Source organism: Mus musculus, chromosome 5 (genome assembly GCF_000001635.26).
Source record: "Mus musculus strain C57BL/6J chromosome 5, GRCm38.p6 C57BL/6J".
Classification (NCBI taxonomy): Eukaryota; Metazoa; Chordata; class Mammalia; order Rodentia; family Muridae; genus Mus; species Mus musculus.
This window is the reverse complement of record NC_000071.6, coordinates 11,736,829-11,748,283: the sequence shown is the minus strand read 5'-3', so window position 1 is coordinate 11,748,283 and position 11,455 is coordinate 11,736,829. Positions and strand designations below refer to the sequence as shown.

Genomic DNA, 11,455 nt, shown 5'->3' with positions numbered 1-11,455 from the left:
CATCAGTATCCTTGGAATATATATTGCCTGTTCTAATCTTTAGTGTTTCATGCAGAAATATTCTTTTGATATGACATTCTAGTGAATGGATGTGGTCCCAACTTCTTTGTCAAAAATAAAATAAAATAAAATAAACCTGTGATGAGAATCCAAAAGACAATGGCAAGTAAAAGTACCATGTGAACGAAGCTTTTCCTTATTCCCCGACTAAGTGATTGATAAAAGATGAGATAGCTGGATAAACTAGACACAACCAAAGTTTACACTGAATTTCAATAATGCCATGAGTGTATGTTATCAAGTAAAGATCAAAGCATTATAGATTAATATGTTGTATGGTAGGAAGAACTTCTAAAAAAATTTTGTATTTCTTAAAGTAGCATCATTCTTTGCCTGTGGTTTCTCTTATAATTCCCACATTCTTTATCTCAAGAAAATTACTTAAGGAAATGCATGCTCTTTGAAATGAGTACTAAGATCACCTCTCATTCATGTGGAGTAGAGTCTTGGGGATGACTTTACTTTAAGAATAATTTTTACCCTAAAATATGTAAGTACAAACCTATTCTCTGAGAATTTACATGCAGATTCACTTACACATTGAATATATACAATCAGTATAATGTATTTTTATATCTACCATACATTTATTTTTTTTTAGCTGTGTAAGTTACTAAACAGTTTTGGCTATTAAACTTCAGTTAAATATCATTTATTGCTGACGACAATAACTGCTTACTGATAGGAGCTCAGTATTGGCTGTTCCCTGAGAGGTTGTACAAGTACCTGACCAATTCAGATGCAGATACAGCCAACCATCAGAAGGAGCCCAGGGACCCCCAAGGAAGAGGTAGGAGAACGACTTTAGGAGCTGAAGGGGATTGTAATCTCATAGGAAGAACAATATTAGCTAACTGGACCACCCAGAGCTTCCAGGTATTAGACTGCCAACCAAAGAGTATACAGGAGGGAGCCATGACTCCCTCATGATACATATGTAGCAGAAGAAGGCCTTATCTGAAATAAATGGGAAGAAAGGTCCTTGGTCCTGTGGAGTCTTGATGCCCCAGCATAGGGTAATGCTAGAGCAGTGAAGCAGGAGTAGGTGAGTGGGTAGAGGAACTCCCTCGTATAGGCAAAGGGGATGGGGGAGAAGACAGATAGGATGGGTGGGTTGTGAAGGGGTAACCGGTAAGGGGTATATCGTTTGAAATGTAAGTGAATAAAATGATTAATAAAAATAATATTTCTTATCATTCAGAGAGCATTGCCCAAATAATGTATGTGCAAGAGGGCATGCCCCATGGTCCCAAGTGATATGATGATGTTGCTATTATAACTTTCCATGATGCTACATCCATAGGAAACTGTTTACTATTCCTTCTTGGAAGGTAGATTTATCGTGAACATAATGACTAAATGACTAGAAATAAAGATTAAGCTTGGCATTATTAAAATGCCTTAAAATTTCAAGAGAATTTCGTAGCCATTCAGGGATATACCTGAAAGGGAGGTTGGGAATGAAATAGGATGGGCGGGCAAGAGAAGAAGGAAGCCAAGACAAAGGTTCTCTGATCAAGGCTCAAAGTTTAATTTTCAGCTGTGCGTTTATATAGGGGAAACCCAAAGACCCATCCTTTGTTTCAGCTAGGTTGTGTTGCTTGGTTTCAGCTGGATTCTGTGGCAGAACAAACTCAGCAGCTCAGCAGGCAGTCTGCTTCTGCAGGTGGGCAAGGCAGGAGATTTTTATCTAGGTCAGAAGACTCCACCCAGTTTGGTGGAAGATGGACTGTGGCAAACAGTTAAGGTCTGATTAGCCTGCTCAGGACTGAAGGGGAGGGCACAGATCTTTTTTGAAAATAACAAAACAAAACAAAACAAACAAACAAAAAACTGCCTTAGAATGAAAGACCTATCCTTGAGATGTGAGTTTTCACATGAATAGAGGACCTCCTTGCAGGAGTCTTCCTGTGTGTAAGTATCTGATCACAACGGAAACAAAATAAGAAAAATTTACATGCTATGAATGTGGAAACAAACTTAGAGATCTCACTCACACAATAATCAACATTCTTTTAGACTGTACCAAGAGTTCCCCCTAATACTCATGTTCTTGGCTTTTGAAGCTATGTTGCCAAAAATCAGGGCACAACTCACTGTTGCCAGGTGTGCCATGTCTCACAGGCTGCCAGAGAAACCCTGAAGGCTGTTTGTAAGATGTCATGCTTGTGGTGGGCTGGGTATTTCCTAAGACTTTAATATACACAAAGGTAGCTTGTAATAATTACTTGAAATGGAGAACAATATAGCTTGAATGTTAAAATTTTAGATGAAAACTACATTGCCATACCTGCAAAGAAAATACATTGAGTGTAAGATAAAAATGAAAGATTTAGGAAGATGATTGTGCATACTATTTTGTAAGTTGTGGAGCAGAATACATGTAGCTTGGTTTTGAGAATTCCCACCCCTTGATTCTTGTAGATATCAATGCATTCTTTAATTAAATACTTATTTAAAATAGTGAATTTTATACTGATTACCCTGGATAATGCTCAGATTTCTTATCAGTTAGATTGAGAAATGCCCATTGGACTTTCATTGCATCTTGAGTATACTATTTCTGTCATTGAAATAGCTTTACACATTTGAATTTTAATTTTCTTCATCAGAACCTACAAACTTTCTCATATTTCCGTGAAAATTTGGTACCAGAGAGTATTTCTGCAGCTCACATTCCTGAACTAGAAATTGATGTAAGCGACTGTGATGCCCATGACTCCTAAGAGAATTGTTCTTATCCTTTACTCTCAAATTTCATAAGATTTAGAGATAAGATGAGCAATTATGAAATAAGCACATCAGACACAGTTTTGTATTTTTATGAAAAAGATGTTTCAACGGACTATGGATACACTTGATCCAAAATATGCAACTGCAACTTTGGTCAGAGAATTGTGAGAGATCAGCTTACAGTGTAGATTCTCATGTGGATGGAAGATATGCGACACACATTCCTTAAGTCATGCACAAATGTGATAACATACAGTGGTTTATAAGACAACTTTAAATGTTGTGAGTTCCTTGAAGATAAAGATTGTTCCTTATTCATATATGTACATATTACACACACAGTATGTCCCTGAAAAGTTCTTTATGATGAAGTTATGCTTATTGAATTTGCTGTTTTGAGTTATACTACTTCACTAGAGTGAATATAGAAGTCTGTAAACCTAGGTCAGTGCCATGCGTAGGAATCCCATGAAGAGCTTAATAAAATATCTCATTTTTTTCTATGATATTCTTTTTCTATGTGACATAGACAATTAATTCAATTAGGAATGAGTTAGCAGTATAAAATAAAAATAAGGTAAAAAAGAGGAAAAATATAACAGAAATTTTGGTTATAAAAAGAAAAGTAGCAACTAAGAAAAGAAAAGGTTATATTTATTTAACATTTTTTAGGTTTTTCTTTAATAAGATATCTTCTTTATTTATATTTCAAATGTTATCCCCTTTTCTAGTTTCCCCTCTGAAAATCCCCTATCCCCTACCCTCTCCCCCTGCTCCCCAACCCACCCACTCCCAATCCTGGCCCTGACATTCCCCTATACTGGGGCATAGAGCCTTCACAGGACCAAGGGCTTCTCCTCCAATTGATGTCTGACTAGGCCAACCTCTGCTATGAATATAGCTAGAGCCACAAGTTCCACCATGTGTTTTCTTTGATTGGTGGTATAGTTCCAAGAAGCTCTGAAAGTACTGGTTAGAAACTTTTTATATAATTATATAACGTTGCAATTATATAGTAGCAAAATCAATATTCATTTAATTTTATTGGAATTAAACTTAAAGACAGTAAAGATTAAGCAAAAGAAACTGCAGAATATATATTCATTTAACCAGCCATTAGCAATTTGATTTTTGAAATATGTACCTTAATTTAAAATATCATTAGAAAATAAGCTGAATTCTTCTTGGAAGAGGATAGCTGATTTTAATTCATAAAAGTTGTCTTCTTTTCTTTCAGGTTGTGACAAAACATTCTTACCAAAGAAAGCAGTATACATGAGAGGAAAAGTTTCTTTAGCTGAAAATTCTAGATTATAGTACATGTCAGTAAGAAAGGCAAAATAGCATGGAAGTTAAAGTATTGCTCCACAACCTTAGAGCAGAGAAAATAGATGGATGCATTCTTCAAGTATTGAACTGACTTTCCTTCTCAATCAATCCCAGTTTATTCAGTCCAAGAGTGCTCCCTATATTCAAGGTAAGTGCTCCGACCACCATTAAACAATTAAGAAAATTCCTACCAGTCATATCCACAGACCAAACTTATTGAGGAAATTCCTCATTGAGAATCTCTTTCGAGGTGTTTTTATACTCTTTCAAGCTGACAGTTAAAACTATTGCATAAGTATTCTCTTTCTCTCCCTAAGTGCACCCAAACCAAGCCAATATTTAAAGAAACAAAATGAGAACAAAGATAGAAATAACTCACAACAAAGGTCTTCCTATTGTCCATAGACACTCAAAGACTCATTTAGGTTCATATTTTATATAACTAGACTATAGCCCATCACAGGCTGCTTAGATGTTCATACAAGACTTTCTTGGAGAAAGTATATCTTCTATCATTTTTTTTTTTAGTTTAAACAAATTTGAGTTCTTTGTAAAGTTTCGCTATTAGAGCTTGGCGACTCTTATAGAAGAATAGGAATGATTGGGGCCAGAAATGGGATAGAAACTCCACAGGAAGACCAACAGAATCAACTAACCTGGACTCTTCAGGCTTTCAGGAGTCTTTACCACCAATCAAAGAACATACATTGGGTGGGCCTGCTAGACCTCCCCACCCATATGTAGCAGATGTGCAGGGTAGTCTTCATCTGGGCCTGGAACAACTAGAACAGGGACTGTCCTAAAAGCTATTGGCTGTACTTGAGACGTGTCCTTCTAGCTGTGCTGCCTTGTCTTGTCTCACTGGAAGAGGAGATGCCTAGCTGTGCTGCCTTGTCTTGTCTCACTGGAAGAGGAGATGCCTAGCCTTGCAGAAGTGTCCGGATTAGAGGATACCCAGGGGAGCCCCACCCACTCAGAGGAAAAGGGGAGGGGTGACCAGGAAGTGGGTAGCAGTGAGTAGGATGTAAAGTGAATAAGGAAAACAATAAAATAAATTAAAAAAAAAACAAAAGCAAGATCAAAACAAACATATGATTTGAGCATTTTGATTTTGTGGTAGTTATTTTGCAGACTTTGTAGTAGCATAGAGTCTGTAGGTTCCTGCTTCACTCTGATGGCTGTTATTAGAAATCATCATGAGTTTACCAAATGTAATCTATGAGGAAAGCCTTCAGCTAGCTACTACCAAGTGAAACCTGGGATTTAGCAGTTGAAATACTTGGTTAAAGAACACGAGTAACTAACTTTGCCTTTTGAATAAATGCTTTCCACAGCTTCTCCTTTTACAGATGTGTTTATTATTCACTGTAGCATATCTTATGCTTTTTGCTGTTTTTCAGTGTTTGTTAATGCACAATATGAATAAATTGTGTTACCAAATTACATTTCCCAAAGTAAATTTTGTGAATTTTGATTGAATGCTTTGATTTTTTACAAATTACTAAAATGTATACCACCAAAAAATATATGTATAATAAAAATTTAATACAATTATTGTTAATAATAAATAATGTTTCCTATTTATTGTCATTTCCTTCATCTATTGATTGTTTCTTTCCTATGTTTTCCCCTTACAGAGCTGACATAGATGAATCTTTAGTCATGGACTGAAGAGATAAATGAGAAAAACAAAGAGTTCCCATGGAATAATCACCAGATTTTATGGTAATTTCAAAATGAGAAGTCTACTAGAGAGGCAAACTTGATCTCTTTCTAATAAGGTCCAGAGACCTTTGAAGTTCTGTGTAGGTAACTGTAACACATTCTTGCTTGCTAAAGAGTTTAATTCAGAACAAGAAATATAAGTTAATAACATCCTGAAAGCTTTCCTAATATGATGCATTGTTGTACCTTGTTGGAGATCTCCAGAATACCAGCAAAGAGTCAACTCTGAAGCAATCACACTAGGATCTCTTTATTCCAAGCTTGAGCTTGGGTCACACCACCTACTCTGATGCAGCAGAGCAGGAGGGAGAAGTCCCTTGTTCTCAGCGGGACAAGGTTTTATAGGACATGTTAGGCAAGTGAGGGAGGTTCTAGTCTGGCACATATCCGATTGTGGGGGCCATTACAGAATTTTTGTTGCCTTTAGTGTAATTGGCTGCTGCTGGGAGTCAAACCATACACTTCTGCTTTCCTCCTGAATGGTGGTTGGAAGTGGATTGCCAGGGGAGTAACCTGGAGACTGGTGCTAGGTGTCGGCTTGTTAGTTAACTCAAGTTCAACCCTGGATCAGGTTCTCTAAGATGGAATCTGAATCCAAGATCACTAACAATTACTAATTGCTTTATGTGTGTTTTCTTCTTATCTTCACACAATTAGCTCTTCATTACCATAAGCTCTTAAATTTATAATTTTATCACCCACAGTATATAAATAAAAAAGCTGGTGTCTATAATTAATCAGCAGTTTTGTCCAGTGACCACAGCTGGAATGTATCTATATAACAAACATTTCACCTTCTTACTTCTGTACTATCTATAAAGGTGTCTGTGGATATCAGCACTTATTAACCTAGCAGAAGCTACAATCACCCTGAGGAGAAACCTCCAGGCAGCTACTGGGAATAATTTTGATTAGGTTAGCCCCTGTCCACACCTATGGGTGATTATCTTGGTTAGGTTAATTGAAAAGGGTGACCTACCCTAACATGGTCCTGTAGCATACCTCTTGCTTGGATCCTGTACCTCCTGCTTGGATCCTGTACCTCTTGCTTGGATCCTGTACCTCTTGCTTAGATCCTGTACCTCTTGCTTGGATCCTGTACCTCTTGCTTGCATCTTGGAATGAAAAAGAGGAAAGTTTGTCGAGTTTGAGCTTTCCTCATACTCTACTCCTGCCACCTTCTACTACTATAATTTTTTTCACCATGGTGGAGTTTAATATTGAACTGTAACTTAAAATTAACCCATTGTTTAAGAGACTTTTTTTTTTCATTTTTCTTTTTTTTCTTTTTTTTTTCTTTTTTTTAAATTTTTCTTTTTTTTTCCATTTTTTATTAGGTATTTAGCTCATTTACATTTCCAATGCTATACCAAAAGTCCCCCATACCCACCCACCCCCACTCCCCTACACACCCACTCCCCCTTTTTGGCCCTGGCGTTTCCCTGTACTGGGGCATACAAAGTTTACGTGTCCAATGGGCCTCTCTTTCCAGTGATGGCCGATTAGGCCATCTTTTGATACATATGCAGCTAGAGTCAAGAGCTCCGGGGTACTGGTTAGTTCATAATGTTGTTCCACCTATAGAGTTGCAGATCCCTTTAGCTCCTTGGGTTCTTTCTCTAGCTCCTCCATTGGGAGCCCTGTGATCCATCCATTAGCTGGCTGTGAGCATCCACTTCTGTGTTTGCTAGGCCCCGGCATAGTCTCAGAAGAGATAGCTATATCTGGGTCCTTTCAATGAAATCTTGCTAGGGTATGCAATGGTGTCAGCGTTTGGATGCTGATTATGGGGTGGATCCCTGGATATGGCAGTCTCTACATGGTCCATCCTTTCATCTCAGCTCCAAACCTTGTCTCTGTAACTCCTTCCAAGGGTGTTTTGTTCCCACTTCTAAGGAGGGGAATCGTGTCCACACTTCAGTCTTCATTTTTCTTGAGTTTCATGTGTTTAGGAAATTGTATCTTATATCTTGGGAATCCTAGGTTTGGGGCTAATATCCACTTATCAGTGAGTACATATTGTGTGAGTTCCTTTGTGAATGTGTTACCTCACTCAGGATGATGCCCTCCAGGTCCATCCATTTGGCTAGGAATTCATAAATTCATTCTTTTTAATAGCTGAGTAGTACTCCATTGTGTAGATGTACCACATTTTCTGTATCCATTCCTCTGTTGAGGGGCATCTGGGTTCTTTCCAGCTTCTGGCTATTATAAATAAGGCTGCTATGAACATAGTGGAGCATGTGTCCTTCTTACCAGTTGGGGCATCTTCTGGATATATGCCCAGGAGAGGTATTGCTGGATCCTCCGGTAGTACTATGTCCAATTTTCTGAGGAACCGCCAGACTGATTTCCAGAGTGGTTGTACAAGCCTGCAATCCCACCAACACTGGAGGAGTGTTCCTCTTTCTCCACATCCACGCCAGCATCTGCTGTCACCTGAATTTTTGATCTTAGCCATTCTGACTGGTGTGAGGTGGAATCTCAGGGTTGTTTTGATTTGCATTTCCCTGATGATTAAGGATGTTGAACATTTTTTCAGGTGCTTCTCTGCCATTCGGTATTCCTCAGGTGAGAATTCTTTGTTCAGTTCTGAGCCCCGTTTTTTAATGGGGTTGTTCGATTTTCTGAAGTCCACCTTCTTGAGTTCTTTATATATGTTGGATATTAGCCCCCTATCTGATTTAGGATAGGTAAAGATCCTTTCCCAATTGTTGGTGGTCTTTTTGTCTTATTGACGGTGTCTTTTGCCTTGCAGAAACTTTGGAGTTTCATTAGGTCCCATTTGTCAATTCTCGATCTTACAGCACATGCCATTGCTGTTCTGTTCAGGAATTTTTCCCCTGTGCCCATATCTTCAAGGCTTTTCCCCACTTTCTCCTCTATACGTTTCAGTGTCTCTGGTTTTATGTGAAGTTCTTTGATCCACTTAGATTTGACCTTAGTACAAGGAGATAAGTATGGATCGATTCGCATTCTTCTACATGATAACAACCAGTTGTGCCAGCACCAATTGTTGAAAATGCTGTCTTTCTTCCACTGGATGGTTTTAGCTACCTTGTCAAAGATCAAGTGACCATAGTTGTGTGGGTTCATTTCTGGGTCTTCAATTCTATTCCATTGGTCTACTTGTCTGTTTCTGTACCAGTACCATGCAGTTTTTATCACAATTGCTCTGTAGTAAAGCTTTAGGTCAGGCATTGTGATTCCACCAGAGGTTCTTTTATCCTTGAGAAGAGTTTTTGCTTTCCTAGGTTTTTTGTTATTCCAGATGAATTTGCAAATTGCTCCTTCTAATTCGTTGAAGAATTGAGTTGGAATTTTGATGGGGATTGCATTGAATCTGTAGATTGCTTTTGGCAAGATAGCCATTTTTACAATGTTGATCCTGCCAATCCATGAGCATGGGAGATCTTTCCATCTTCTGAGATCTTCTTTAATTTCTTTCTTCAGAGATTTGAAGTTTTTATCATACAGATCTTTCACCTGCTTAGTTAGCATTACACCAAGATATTTTATACTATTTGTGACTATTGAGAAGGGTGTTGTTTCCCTAATTTCTTTCTCAGCCTGTTTATTCTTTGTATAGAGAAAGGCCATTGACTTGTTTGAGTTTATTTTATATCCAGCTACTTCACCGAAGCTGCTTATCAGGTTTAGGAGTTCTCTGGTAGAATTTTTAGGGTCACTTATATATACTATCATATCATCTGCAAAAAGTGATATTTTGACTTCCTCTTTTCCAATTTGTACCCCCTTGATCTCCTTTTGTTGTCGAATTGCTGTGGCTAATACTTCAAGTACTATGTTGAAAAGGTAGGGAGAAAGTGGGCAGCCTTGTCTAGTCCCTGATTTTAGTGGGATTGCTTCCAGCTTCTCTCCATTTACTTTGATGTTGTCTACTGGTTTGCTGTAGATTGCTTTTATCATGTTTAGGTATGGGCCTTGAATTCCTGATTTTTCCAAAACTTTTATCATGAATGGGTGTTGAATCTTGTCAAATGCTTTTTCTGCATCTAAGGAGATGATCATGTGGTTTTTGTCTTTGAGTTTGTTTATATAATGGATTACATTGATGGATTTTCGTATATTAAACCATCCCTGCATTCCTGGAATAAAACCTACTTGGTCAGGATGGATGATTGCTTTAATATGTTCTTGGATTCGGTTAGCAAGAATTTTATTGAGGATTTTTGCATCGATATTCAGAAGAGAAATCGGTCTGAAGTTCTCTATCTTTGTTGAATCTTTCTGTGGTTTAGGTATCAGAGTAATAGTGGCTTCATAAAATGAGTTGGGTAGAGTACCTTCTACTTCTATTTTGTGAAATAGTTTGTGCAGAATTGGAATTAGATTTTCTTTGAAGGTGTGATAGAACTCTGCACTAAACCCGTCTGGTCCTGGGCTTTTTTTGGCTGGGAGACTATTAATAACTGCTTCTATTTCTTTAGGTGATATGGGACTGTTTAGATGGTCAACTTGATCCTGACTCAACTTTGGTACCTGGTATCTGTCCAGAAATTTGTCCATTTCGTCCAGGTTTTCCAGTTTTGTTGAGTATAACCTTTTGTAGAAGGATCTGATGGTGTTTTGGATTTCTTCAGGATCTGTTGTTATGTCTCCCTTTTCATTTCTGATTTGTTAATTAGGATTTTGTCCCTGTGCCCTCTAGTGAGTCTAGCTAAGGGTTTATCTATCTTGTTGATTTTCTCAAAGAACCAACTCCTTGTTTGGTTAATTCTTTGAATAGTTCTTCTTGTTTCCACTTGGTTGATTTCACCCCTGAGTTTGATTATTTCCTGCCTTCTACTCCTCTTGGGTGAATTTTCTTCCTTCTTTTCTAGAGCTTTTAGATGTGTTGTCAAGCTGCTAGTATGTGCTCTCTCCCGTTTCTTCTTGGAGGCACTCAGAGCTATGAGTTTCCCTCTTAGAAATGCGTTCATTGTGTCCCATAGGTTTGGGTACGTTGTGGCTTCATTTTCATTAAACTCTAAAAAAGTCTTTAATTTCTTTCTTTATTCCTTCCTTGACCAAGTTATCATTGAGAAGAGTGTTGTTTCCACGTGAATGTTGGCTTTCCATTATTTATGTTGTTATTGAAGATCAGTCTTAGGCCATGGTGGTCTGATAGGATACATGGGGCAATTTCAATATTTTTGTATCTGTTGAGGCCTGTTTTGTGACCAATTATATGGTCAATTTTGGAGAAGGTCCCGTGAGGTGCTGAGAAGAAGGTATATCCTTTTGTTTTAGGATAAAATGTTCTGTAGATATCTGTCAGATCCATTTGTTTCATAACTTCTGTTAGTTTCACTGGGTCCCTGTTTAGTTTATGTTTCCACGATCTGTTCCTTGATGAAAGTGGTGTGTTGAAGTCTCCCACTATTATTGTGTGAGGTGCAATGTGTGCTTTGAGCTTTACTAAAATGTCTTTAATGAATGTGGCTGCCCTTGCATTTGGAGCGTAGATATTCAGAATTGAGAGTTCCTCTTGGAGGATTTTACCTTTGATGAGTATGAAGTGTCCCTCCTTGTCCTTTTTGATAACTTTGGGTTGGAAGTCGATTTTATCCGATATTAGAATGGCTACTCCAGCTTGTTTCTTCAG

The 11,455-nt window shown here is 37.9% G+C and overlaps 1 long non-coding RNA gene across 1 annotated transcript in view; it reads left to right on the top strand.

Annotated features, from left to right (window-relative positions):
• Positions 1-772: 772 nt before the first annotated feature.
• Positions 773-11,455, top strand: part of LOC108169027 — a 58,531-nt gene continuing 47,848 nt past the window's right edge. Inside the window, exons 1-3 of the long non-coding RNA XR_003955864.1 lie at positions 773-850; positions 4,031-4,270; positions 5,760-5,847. This is a non-coding gene — a long non-coding RNA (uncharacterized LOC108169027). The remainder of the gene's footprint in view (positions 851-4,030; positions 4,271-5,759; positions 5,848-11,455) is intronic.